Source organism: Panthera onca, chromosome D4 (assembly GCF_046562875.1).
Source record: "Panthera onca isolate mPanOnc1 chromosome D4, mPanOnc1 haplotype 2, whole genome shotgun sequence".
NCBI lineage: Eukaryota > Metazoa > Chordata > Mammalia > Carnivora > Felidae > Panthera > Panthera onca.
The window spans coordinates 57237181-57250954 of record NC_138351.1 but is presented as its reverse complement, the minus strand read 5'-3'; positions in this window follow the sequence as shown (position 1 = coordinate 57250954).

The window sequence follows — 13774 nt, the reverse complement described above, 5'->3', positions numbered from 1 at the left end:
AAAAGAGTGAGGAAAGGGGCAAAAGGTTTATTTGAACAAATTATAGCTGAGAACTTCCCTAATCTGGGGGAAGGAAACAGGCATCTAAGTTCAAGAGACACAGAGAACTCCCTTCAAAATAAACAAAAATAGGTCAACACCACGACATATAGTGAAACTGGCAAAATACAAAGATAAAGAGAGAATTCTGAAGGCAGCTAGGGACAAAAGTTCCTTAACCTAAAGGGTAGACACATAAGGTTAGTAGCAGACCCATCCACTGAAACTTGGCAGGCCAGAAGGGGGTGGCAGGAAATATTCAATGTGCTGAATAAGAAAAATATGCAGCCAAGAATCCTTTATCCAACGAGGCTGTCATTCAGAATGGAAGGTGAGAAAAAGACTTCCCCAGACAAAAACTAACAGTTTGTGACCACTAAACAAGTCCTACAAGAAATTCTAAGGGGGACTCTCTGAGTGGAAAGCAGCAAAGACTACAAAGGACCAAAGAACATCACCAGAAACATGAAATCTACAGAGAACACAACGGCACTAAATTCATTTCTTTCAATAATCACTCTGAATGTAAATGGACTAAATATCCCAATCAAAAGACATGGGGTATCAGAAAAGATTTAAAAAAAAAACAAGATCCATCTATATGCTGCCTACAAAAGACTTATTTTAGACCTGCAGATTGATGTGAGGGGATGGAGAACCATCTGTCATGCTAATGCACATCAAAAGAAAGCCAGAGTAGCCATACTACTATCAGACAAGCTAGATTTTAAAATAAAGACTGTAACAAGAGATAAAGAAGGGCATTATATCATAATTAAGGGATCTGTCAAGAAGAGCTAATAATTGTAAATATTTATGCCCCCAACTTGCAGAACCCAAATATATAAATCACAAACATAAGCAAACTTATTGACAATAATACCATTATTGTAAGATAATTTAATACTCCACATACAACAATGGACAGATTATCTAAGCAGGATATCAACAAGAAACAATGGCTATAAATGACACCTGGACCAGATGGACAAACAGATATATTCAGAACATTTCATCCTAAAGCAGCAGAATACACATTCTTCTCGAGTGCACGTGGAACATTCTCCAGAATAGATCACATACTGGGTCACAAATCAGCCCTCAACAGGTACAAAAAGATTGAGATCAAACCATGCATATTTTCAGATCACAATACTATGAAACCTGAAATCAACCCCAAGAAAAAATTTAGAAAGCCCCAAATACATGGAGATTAAAGAACATCCTGTTGGAGTACCTGGGTGGCTCAGTTGGTTAAGCCTCTGACTTTGGCTCAGGTCATGATCTCACTGCTCTTGAGTTTGAGCTCCACTTTGGGCTCTGTGCTGACAGCTCAAAGCCTGGATCCTACTTCAGATTCTGTGTCTCCCTCTCTCTGTCCCTCCACTCCCCCTCAAAAATAAATATTTAAATTTTTTTTTAAAAAAAGAACATCCTACTAAAGAATGAATGGATTAACCAGGAAATTAAAGAAGACATTTAAAAATACATGGAAGCAAATGGAAATGAACACACAACAGTCCAAACCCTTTGGTATGCAGCAAAATCAGTCTTAAGAGGAAAATACATTGCAATTCAGGCCTCTCTCAAGAAGCAAGAATGGTCCCAAGTACATAACCTTACCTTACAACTAAATTAGCTAGAAAAAGAGCCCCAAATAAAGCCCAAGGCCAGCAGAAAAAGGGAAATAACAAAGATTGGAACAGAAATAAATGATACAGAATCAAAAAAAAAAAAAATCCCCAGTAGATCAATGAAACTAAAAGCTGGCTTTCTGAAAGAATAAACAAAATTGATAACCCCCTAGCCAGACCTCTCCAAAAGAAAAGAAAGAGGAGCCAATACATAAAATCAAAAATGAAAGAAGAGAGATCACAACCAACACCATAGAAATGCAAACAATTATAAGAGAGTACTATGAAAATATTATATGCCAACACTGGAATATCTGAAAGAAATGGACAAATTCCTAGACAGTCACACACTACCATAACTCAAACAGGAACAAATAGGAAAATTTGAACAGGACCATAACTAGCAAAGAAATTGAATCAGTTATCAAAAAAATATCCCCAAAAATAAGAGTCCTGGGTCTTCTACCTAGGGGAATTCTACCAGACATTTATTTTTACCAGACATTTATTTTTTTAACATTTTATTTTATTTTTTGAGAGACAGAGAGAGACAGAGCATGAGCAGGGGAGAGAGGCAGAGGGAGACACAGAATCCAAAGCAAGCTCTAGGCTCTGAGCTGTCAGCACAGAGTCCAAGTAGGGGAGGGACAGAAAGAGAGGGAGAGAATCCCAAGCAGGCTTCAAGCTCTACTGTCATGACCATGAGATCATGATCTCCGCTGAAATCAAGAGTGGATGCTTAACCAACTGAGCGACCCAGGCACCCCTCTGCTTATTGTTAACCAAACAGTGTAACAACCAGTGAGAGAAACTTTTTACTTTTTTGAAAACATAAAAATTTATTTTAAGGAAAAAGATGTCTTGAGCTACTTAATGTTGAAGTTTTGTTAACCCACAAATTTTTTAAATTTAAAATCAAGTTAGTTAACATACATTGTTAACATAGTTAACATACCTCTTGGCTTCAGAGGTAGAACCCACTGATTCATCTCTTAAATATGACACCCAGTGCTCATCCCAAAAAGTGCCCTCCTTAATGCCCATCACTCATTTAGCCCATCCCTCTACCCCCACTCCTCCAGCAATCCTCAGTTTGTTCTCTGTATTTATGAGTCTCTTATGGTTTGCCTCCCTCTCTGTTTTTATCTTACTTTTTCTGCCTTTCCCCTATCTTCATCTTTTGTTTCTGAAATTCCACATATGAGTGAAATCATATATCTTTCTCTGATTGACTTATTTCACTTAGCATAATATACTTTAGTTCCATCCATGTTGTTACAAATGGCAAGATTTCATTCTTTTCATTGCCAAGTAGTATTCCATTGTGCGCGCGCGCACACACACACACACACACACACACACACACACCTCATTTTCTTTATCCATTCACCAGTCAATGGACAGTTTGGCTCTTTCCATACTTTGAATATTGTCAATAGTGCTGCCATAAACATTGGGGTGCATGTGCACAGGCAACAAAAGAAAAATGGACTTCACCAAAATTAAAAACTTTTGTGCATCAAAGGACACTATCAAGATTGTGAAAATACAAATCATATATCTGATAAGGCATTTGAATCTAGAATATATAAAGAACTCTTACAACTTAGGGTAGTCTGGGTGGCTCAGTCAGTTAAACATCCGACTTTGGCTCAGGTCATGATCTCATGGCTTGTGAGTTTGAGCCTTGCATGGGGCTCTGTGTTGACAGCTCAAAGCCTGGAGCCTGCTTCAGATTCTGTGTTTCACTCTCTCTGTGCACCCCCCCCACCCCCTGCTCGTGCTCTCTCTGTCTCTCAAAAATAAATAAACATTTTTTTTAATTTTAAGAACTCTCACAACTTAATAACAGACAACCATATTCTAAAATGGGCAATGGATCTGAAAGATGTTTCTTCAAAGATACACAGATAACCAGTAAGTACATAAAATGATGTTCATCAAAGAAATGCAAAATCAAAACCACGATGAGATATCACTTCATATCCACTAGAATGGCTCAAATCAAAGTCAGATAACAACAAGTGCTAGCAAGGATTGGAGAAATGAAACCCTCATACACTGCTGATGATACTGTAAAATGCTGCAGCCACTTTGGAACACAGTCTGGGAATTCCTCAAGTGATTAAACATAGAGCTACCATATGACCCAGCAATTCTACTCTTAGGTATATTTTCAAGAGAAATAAAAATATGTCCATACAGAAACTTGTACATGAATATTTATAGCAGCATTATTCATAATAGCCAAAAGGTGGAAACAGCACAAATATTCATCAATGGATGAGTGGGTAAGTAAAATGTGGTATACCCATAGAAATATTACTCAGCCATAAAAAATGAAGTACTGATACATACTATGATGAACCTCAAAAACATAATGCTAGGTGAAAGAAGTGAATCAAAAAATATCACATATTATATGATTCCACTTATGTGAAAGTCCAGAACAGGGTAATCTATAGAGACAGAAAGTAGATTAGTGGTTCTAAAACTATAGTGACGATTATACATATCTGTGAGTATACCAAAAACATTGAATTGCATACTTTAGATAAATCTGGTATGTATGGTATGATATGGGAATTATATCTCAATAAAACATTTTTTTGAAGTGTATGCATTCAGGAGTAGAGAGATCTATGTTCAGATACCAAACCTGAGGTTAGTAGATAGCTGTCCGTTGATGGGTTCTTAATATCCCTTGAGTCTTATTCTCCTCATCTGTGAAATGGGAATTAATTAAAATAATGCACATAAGGCACTTAGCATGCCTAGAATAAAGTATATATCTAACAAGTGTCAGCTATTATATTGCCCAATTTGCAAAACTTTTCAGTTCTGGAATCCTAGTTTCACAAACATTGCTACGCCATTTATATAATATTCTCTTTAAGCCTATAGCCCTGAGGATACAGTAAGAATGGTATATAGGAAGTCTGTATATTGTGTATGATGCTGTGTTAGCTTGGAAATGTAGACTTTTTTAGAGAGAGTTTTTTTAGAGAGAGAGAGAGGGAGGGGGAGAGAATCCCAAGAAGGCTCTGTGCTGCCAGCTCAGAGCCCCACACAGGGCTTGACCTCACAAAGTGTGAGATCATTACATAAGCCAAAATCAAGAGTCGGATGCTTAACCAACTGAGCCACCCAGGTGCCCTGGAAATTTAGACTTTCTAATTCTGCCATTGACTCACTGCTTTTAATCTTCTACCCATGACCTCAAACTTATTCATCAAATCAATTCTCTGTTTGGATTAATGAGCTGTCTTCCATTCACAAATGACAGACACCTAATTCAAATAAATTTGAAGGAAGAAAAGAAATGTATTGGCTCATATAACAGGAAACTGGGAAATCCAGTGCTGGAGTTGAGTTCACATACTCAAAAATTTTCATTTCTCTGCAACCTTGGATCTGATTTTCTCTCTGTGACGCCTTTCACTGGCAGAGTATCTCTTTAACCAAAGTTTAGTCAGGTTCCTCTGAACTCTCTTCTCAACCAAGCCCTAACTTTTGGGCTTCTGTGTTCATCCTGCATTGTCTAATTTTGGCAAGAGCCCTACTGAGTCAGTTTCTCAGAATCTCCCATCCATCATATCTCATTCCCCTCAATATCTGATAGGGCTCCTCATCTTCCACCATCCCCCCTGTGAGGTCTGATCTTGCTGGCCTGCCTTCAGCAAGAATCCTGTTAGGTTGTTTTTCTAGACTCCTCCCTTACCCTTGATGTTTCCGCCTAATTTTCCCTCCCCTACCCTACTCCTTGGCTATAAATTCCCAATTTTCCTTGTTATATTTGGAGTTGAGCCCAGTATCTCTACTGCAAAACCCCATTATAGTGGTCCCTGTATCTATTATGATAGTCCCCCCTAAGTAAAGTCTGCCTTACCATTCTTTATCAAGTATTATTTTTTTATAATATATGAAATTTATTGTCAAATTGGTTTCCATACAACACCCAGTGCTCATCCCAAAAGATGCCCTCCTCAATACCCATCACCCACCCTCCCCACCCTCCCACCCCCCATCAACCCTCAGTTTGTCCTCAGTTTTTAAGAGTCTCTTATGCTTTGGCTCTCTCCCACTCTAACCTCTTTTTTTTTTTCCTTCCCCTCCCCCATGGGTTTCTGTTAAGTTTCTTAACAAGTATTATGAATAATTTTTCTCTTTAACATCACACTTACTGAGCTTGGACTTTACCAAGCAGGGACATCGTTGCAGGCAGTTTCAGTGTTATGTCATTCCTATTTAGCAGCCCCTGAGGAAAGAGTAAACATCTCTCTCAGTATCTGTATTTAAAAGAATCTAAGCGATTCCTCACAGCAGTTATGTGAAGGATGCATTTTCTAAGATTAGGAGAATTTTATCAAGAGAATGCCTACTAATGTCATATATAATTGCTTTGGACTCTGTATGATGTCCTTCCACAGCACTAAAATGTATATTTTGTTTTAGTACTTAAAAGGGTCTACAAGGAACCAATCCTTACTGACCAAGGATGGATGTAAAAGATGCCTGTTTCATCTGCAAATGGCATTCTGGCCATCTCTTTCATCCTAAAGCATTTTCTTGAGGAAGGCTCTTAGAACATTAGTCTGATGAGATTGTTGGCCAGTCTTGATATACTCAGTAGAATAATGGAACTATTCAGGCTGTATGCTACTAAGCTGATGAATTTCAAAGGAAACAGATCCTCGCCTCAACTTCCACCCCTGTCTTCATACTCCATACCTTACTCTTTTCCTTTTTTCTGACCTAACTCTGGCCTCTTAACAGATTGAGAATATGCTAAGTCTAGGATTCTGGTGGCCTGCTGCTTTTTAAATTTTTTTTTTTAGGTTTATTTATTTATATTGAGAGAGAGAGAGAGTGAGAACAAGTGGGGGGGTGGGCAGAGAGAGGGAGAGAGAACAAATCCCAAGCAGGCTCCGTGCTGTTAGCACTGAGCCTCAGCTGGGGCTTAAACCCACAAACCATGAGAACATGACCTGAGCCAAAGTCAGATGCTTAACTGACTGAGCCACCAGGTGCCCCTAAATTTTAAATTTTAACAGATTTTATTTTTTAGAGCCATTTTGGTTCGCAGAAAACAAGTGGAAGATACAGAGATTTCCCATATACCCCCTGTACCCCACCAACACACACAGACAGCCTCCTCCATTATCAATATCCCCCATCAGAGTAGTACATTTGTTACAAATGATGAGCCTACATCAGTCATCATCATCAGTCAGAATCCATAGTTTATATAAGGGTCTTGGTGTTGTACATTCTGTAGGTTTGAACAAATGTATACTGGCGTGTATATATCATTATAGTGTCACAGAATATTTTCACTGCCCTAAAAATCCCCTGTGCTCAGCCTATTGATTGCTCCCTCCCCCCAATCCCTGGCAACCACTGACCTTGCTACTGTCTCCATAGTTTTACCTTTTCTGGAATGTCATATAGTTAGAATTATATAGTAAGTAGCCTTTTCATATTGGCTTCTTTCACTTAATGATACGCATTTATGTTTCTTCCATATCTTTTCCTTTTCTTTTTTTTTTTTTTATTTTTTTTTTCGTTTTTTTTTATTTATTTGTGGGACAGAGAGAGACAGAGCATGAACGGGGGAGGGACAGAGAGAGAGGGAGACACAGAATCGGAAACAGGCTCCAGGCTCTGAGCCATCAGCCCAGAGCCTGACGCGGGGCTCGAACTCACGGACCGTGAGATCGTGACCTGGCTGAAGTCGGACGCTTAACCGACTGCGCCACCCAGGCGCCCCTATCTTTTCCTTTTCGAATTTAGTAAGTTATGGCTTCCCCACTAAGAAGTTACACTTTGACTTAATACCTCTTGGTATTCATCTGGGCTGTGTTCTAAAAGACTTGTTCTTTATACTCCAGTTTTCCCTAGGGTATTTTTGGCAGGGAGTCTTTAAAAGACATCCACTTGAGTTGATGCTAATATTTGTCACCACTTAGAATGTAGTTCTTGATTGACAAGCTGAACTTACTCCAAATTCCCCAGGGGGCTCTTTTGTAACCCATTTTATTCTTGGATAATAGATAATATTTTTAGATGGCTCACTGCTAGGACATGGAATGCATATCTTCTGAGATACAGTGTGAGAGGTGTGAGGGAGTGGGATAAGTAGGTGAGAGGACAGGGATTTATTCATGTTGAGTCAGGGACCTATTAGAATCCTGATGGCAGGAAGTCTGAAGACCATTTGAGAAGGCCATTTGGGAAGAAAATGATTTGGATAAGTTAGTAAGGGTCAAAGTAAAACCGAAAAGGTAACTCACTCTCAAGACCGTAAGTTTATTTTGAGGCTATTTTGAGGTCTTATAGTCCGCAGCCAAATCAAACAGGCTATGGAGTCAGCCTTTTTAGCATTTGAGACACTATCATACAGTTCATTCACATTTAATGTTTTTATTGATATGGTCAGATTTATGTCTGCCATTTTGGTTTTTGTTTTCTATAGGTTTCATGTCTTTTTTGTTCTTTTCCTCCTTACTGCCTTCTTTTGCATTAAGTGAATATATTATAGTGTATCCTTTCATGATTTCTTTTGATGGCCATTCTAGGTAATAAAGTTTTTTACAAATGCTTAATTGTTTCCTCAATACATATTTCTAAAAGTGGAATTATTGCATCAAAAAATTGGCACATTTTTAAGCCTTTGATATCTATGCCAAATTTCTCTCCAGAAGCATTGCTGCAGTTTACATTCCCACCAGCAAGGCCTTTATGCGTTGTCAACTGAACCTAGGTATCAGTCTCTTGGAGAGCTTTAATTTAATTCATTGTAACTGGCTCTTATAATATATAGGTATTGAAATTTGAGCTGAAATCTGGTAAATTAAGGCTAATTTAATGTTCAGAACTGAGGATAAGTTATGAAATTAGCTTTCTTACTATTTAACACCTGATGTTATTTAATGGTGATTAATTTCCATAATAAAATCTTGATACTGGATGAAATATTAAAGTATCCATAATAAAAGTGAGATAAAGCTTTTTATATCTCAGGCAATCTCAGAATGAGAATGAGAACAAGACATATTGATCTGTTTGAGTACAGCCTCAGCCAAACTTAACATCGGAAAGATACAACACAAAATGCTTTCTTTCTTTCTTTTTTTTAAAACTTATTGTCAAGGTAGCTAACATACAGTGTATACAGTGTGCTCTTGGTTTGGGGGGTAGATTCCCCTGATTTATTGCTTATATACAATGCCCAGTGCTCATCCCAACAAGTGCCCTCATCAATGCCCATTACCCATTTCCTCCCTCCCTGCCACCATCAACCCTCAGTTTGTTCTCCACATTCAAGAGTCTCTTTATGGTTTGCCTCCCTCATGTTTGAAACTATTTTTCCCCTTCCCTTCCCCCATGGTCTTCTGTTAAGTTTCTCAAGTTCCACATATGAGTGAAAACATGTATCTGTCTTCTCTGACTGACTTATTTCACTTAGCATAATACCCTCCAGTTCCATCCATGTTGTTGCAAATGGCAGGATTTCATTCTTTCTTATTGCCAAGTAGTAGTCCATTGTATATATAAGCCACAATTTCTTTATCCATTCATCAGTTGATGGACATCTGGGCTCTTTCCATAATTTCACTATTGTTGAAAGCGCTACTATAAACATTGGAGTAAACAGACACTTCTCTAAAGAAGACATCCAGATGGCCAACAGGCACATGAAAAGATGCTCAACGTCACTCCTCATCAGGGAAATACAAATCAAAACCACACTCAGATATCACCTCACGCCAGTCAGAGTGGCTAAAATGAACAAATCAGGAGACTATAGATGCTGGAGAGGATGTGGAGAAATGGGAACCCTCTTGCACTGTTGGTGGGAATGCAAACTGGTGCAGCCACTCTGGAAAACAGTGTGGAGGTTCCTCAAAAAATTAAAAATAGATATACCCTATGAACCCAGCAATAGCACTGCTAGGAATTTACCCAAGGGATACAGGAGTGTTGATGCATAGGGGCACTTGTACCCCAATGTTTACAACAGCAGTTTCAACAATAGCCAAATTACGGAAAGAGCCTACATGTCCATCAACTGATGAATGGATAAAGAAATTGTGGTTTATATATACAATGGAATACTACTTGGCAATGAGAAAGAATGAAATCTGGCCTTTTGTAGCAATGTGGATGGAACTGGAGAGTGTTATGCTAAGTGAAATAAGTCATACAGAGAAAGACAGATACCATATGTTTTCACTCTTACGTGGATCCTGAGAAACTTAACAGAAACCCATGGGGGAGGGGAAGGGAAAAAAAAGTTAGAGAGGGAAGGAGCCAAACCATAAGAGATTCTTAAAAACTAAGACTAAACTGAGGGTTGATGGGGGTTGGGAGGGAGGGGAAAGTGGGTGATGGGCATTGAGGAGGGCACCTGTTGGGAAGAGCACTGGGTGTTGTATGGAAACCAATTTGACAATAAATTTCATATTAATAAATAAATAAAAATTTAAAAAAAACATTGGGGTACATGTGCCCCTATGAATCAGCACTCCTGTATCCTTTGGATAAATTCGCAGTAGTGCTATTGCGGGTCGTAGGGTAGTTCTATTTTTAATTTTTTGAGGAACCTCCACACTGTTTTCCAGAGTGGCTGCACCAGTTTGCATTCTCACCAACAGTGCAAGAGGGTTCCCATTTCTCCACATCCTTACCAACATCTGTTGTTTCCTGAGTTGTTAATTTTAGCCACCCTGACTGGTGTGAGGTGGTATCTCAATGTAGTTTTGATTTGTATTCCCTGATGATGAGTGATGTTGAACATCTTTTCACATGTCTGTTGGCCATCTGGATGTCTTCTTTGGAAAAGTGTCTATTCATGCATTCTGCCCATTTCTTCACCGGATTATTTGTTTTTCAGGTGTTGAATTTGATAAGTTCTTTATAGATTTTGGATACTAACCCTTTATCCAATATGTCATTTGCAAATACCTTCTCCCATTCGATCAGTTGCCTTTTAGTTTTGTTGGTTGTTTCCTTTGCAGTGCAGAAGCATTTTATCTTCATGAGGTCCCAGTATTTCATTTTTGCTTTTATTTCTGTTGTCTTCAGAGACATGTTGAGCAAGAAATTGCTGCCGCTGAGGTCAAAGAGGTTGTTGCCTGTTTCCTCCTCTAGGGTTTTGATGGTTTCCTGTCTCACATTTAGGTCTTTCATCCATTTTGAGGTTTTTTTTTTGTGTATGGTGTAAGAAAGTCGTCCAGTTTCACTCTGCTGCATGTTGCTGTCCAGTTCTCTCAGCACCATTTGCTCAAGAGACTGTCTTTTTTTTTTCCATTGGATACTCTTTCCTGCTTTGTCAAAGATTAGTTGGCCATATATTTGTGGGTCCAGTTCTGGGTTCTCTATTCTATTCCATTGGTCTATGTGCCAATACCATACTGTCTTGATGATTACAGCTTTGTAGTAGAGGCTAAAGTCCAGGATTGTGATGCCTCCCACTTTGGTTTCCTTTTTCAACATAACTGGCTATTCAAGGTCTTTTGTGGTTCCATATAAATTTTAGGATTGCTTGTTCTAACTTTGAGAAGAATGTCGGTGCAATTTTGATTGGGATTGCATTGAATGTGTAGATTGCTTTGAGTAGTATTGACGTTTTAACAATATTTGTTCTTCCAATCCATGAGCATGGAATGTTTTTCCATTTCTTTGTGTCTTCTTCAATTTCCTTCATAAGTTTTCTATAGTTTTCAGCATACACATCTTTCATATATTTGGTTAGGTTTATTCCTAGGTATTTTATATTCTTGGTGCAATTGTAAATGGGATCAATTTCTTGATTTCTCTTTCTGTTGCTTCATTATTGGTGTATAGAAATGCAACTGATTTCTGTAATTATTTTGTATCCTGCGACTTTGCTGAATTCATGTATCAGTTCTAGCAGATTTTTGGTGGAGTCTTTCGGGTTTTCCATGTATAATATGTCATCTGCAAAAAGTGAAAGTTTGACTTCTTCTTTGCCAATTTGGATGCCTTTTATTTCATTTTGTTGTCTGATTGCTGAGGCTAAGCCTTCCAACACTATGTTAAACAACTGTGGTGAGAGTGGACATCTTACAGCAATGGACAGATTATCTAGGCAAAAAATCAATCAATGGTCTTGAATGATACACTGGACCAGATGGACTTGACAGATATATTCAGAACAAAATGCTTTCTTTAAAGCAAGTCATTCTGAGTTTGAGCCCCAGGTTCAGACCTAAATTCTTAACAACCCAAACTGGCTGCTTTCCCTCTAGTATGTACAATCAAATTCTTTCTTCTTGTGGTGATGGGATAATTTTGTGCCTTGATAGTAGTGGTGGTTACACAAATCTGCACATGGGATGAAGTGGCTTAGAATCATACACACATTGTGTCAGTGTCAATTTCCAGTTTTCATATTTTACTATAGTTATGTAAAATGTAGCGATTTGGGGAAATTAGGTAAGGGTATATGGGACCTCTCTACTATGTCTGCAATTACCCATGAGTCTTTCACAATAGAAATTTTTTTTTAATTCTCCAAGAGCCTTTTAAATTTATATTTTGCATAGATAATACATTCATCACATTGATTCAAAAGTCTTGCTCTCTCCTTTTTTCCCACCTAATCCATTCCCACAACCCCATTTCTATTGCTTCCCTTAATTTCTTTTCTTATATCCTTCTAATGTATTTTATATAAATACATGGAAGTATTTCCACCTTTCCCACACAAAGGCTATGTGTTAGTCTGAGTCCTCCGAAAAGCTGTTGCCAAGACAGAATTAAATTTAAGAATGATTCCCAGAGTGTAATTGTTGGGTCATGGGAAAATGTATTTACAGTTTATAATAAATATTTCTAAAATTGTTCTCCTTACAATTTATAATAAATATTTCTAAAATTGCACCATTTTGCACTCCTATCTGCAAAGTATGAGATTGTCAGTTTCTCCTTACCTTGCCAAAAGAGTGTGTGGTCAAACTTTTGAATTTTCTCTATCTGCTGTGATGTGATTTTAATTTGCATTTAACTTATTATGAGTAAGTCTGATAGATTTGTAATTTTTTTCAGGTTGCAATTTGTCTTTTGGCTTTGTTTATGGTGTATTCTGCCATTCAGAATATATTCTATGTAGAATAAATTAATCATTTATTTTACGGTTAACTAGAAAGGCTTTCATCCCTCCATGGTTCTAAAAGACTTATTCCATGTATTCTTCTAGTACTTTAATGTGTGAACTTTTTATGTATGATTTTTTAAATTAAATCTATTGATCGATGTTTATCCAAGTGTACAGTACAATATATGAATTCACCTATCTTTTTTGAAAAATCTATCCAATTGTCCTAAAACCATTTATTTAAAAGACACATGTTTATTCTGTAGATTTGAAATGTAACCCCTATCATATACTAATATGTATTTGTTCTATTTCTAGACATTTTCATTGGTTCCATTTATCTGTCAGTCTGTTCATGCACAAGTACCATACTGTTTTAATAATTAAGGCTATATAGGGTTTTTCTTATTATTTGATATCACTAATCTCAGTGCTGTTACAGTTCTTCCATTTGAGAGTTTTACTATTTTTGCTTACTTCCCACCATAAATTTAGAAATCAGCCTAATTGGGGTGCCTGGGTGGCTCAGTTGGTTAAATGTCTGACTTCAGCTCAGGTCATGATCTCCTGGTTTGTGAGTTCAAGCCCCGCATCGGGCTCTGTACTGACTGCTCGGAGCCTGGAGCCTGCTTCGGATTCTGTATCTCCCTCTCTCTCTGCCCCTCCCCTGCTCATGCTCTGTCTCTCTCTGTCTCTTAAAACTAAATAAACATTAAAAAATAAACATAAATAAAAAGAAATCAGCTTAATTGCCCCCAGATAAACTTATTGGCATTTTTATTGAAATCACAGTAATTTATGTATTTATTTATTTATTTATTTATTTGAAATCACAGTAATTTATAAATTAACAGGAAGATTTTTTTTAGCGTTCCTATTCCTAAGAATATGCTGTATCTTTCTCTTTGTTCAAGACTGCATTTATATCTTTGAAAATGTTTTAACATTTTTCTCAAAAAAAGTTTTGCATATTTTATTC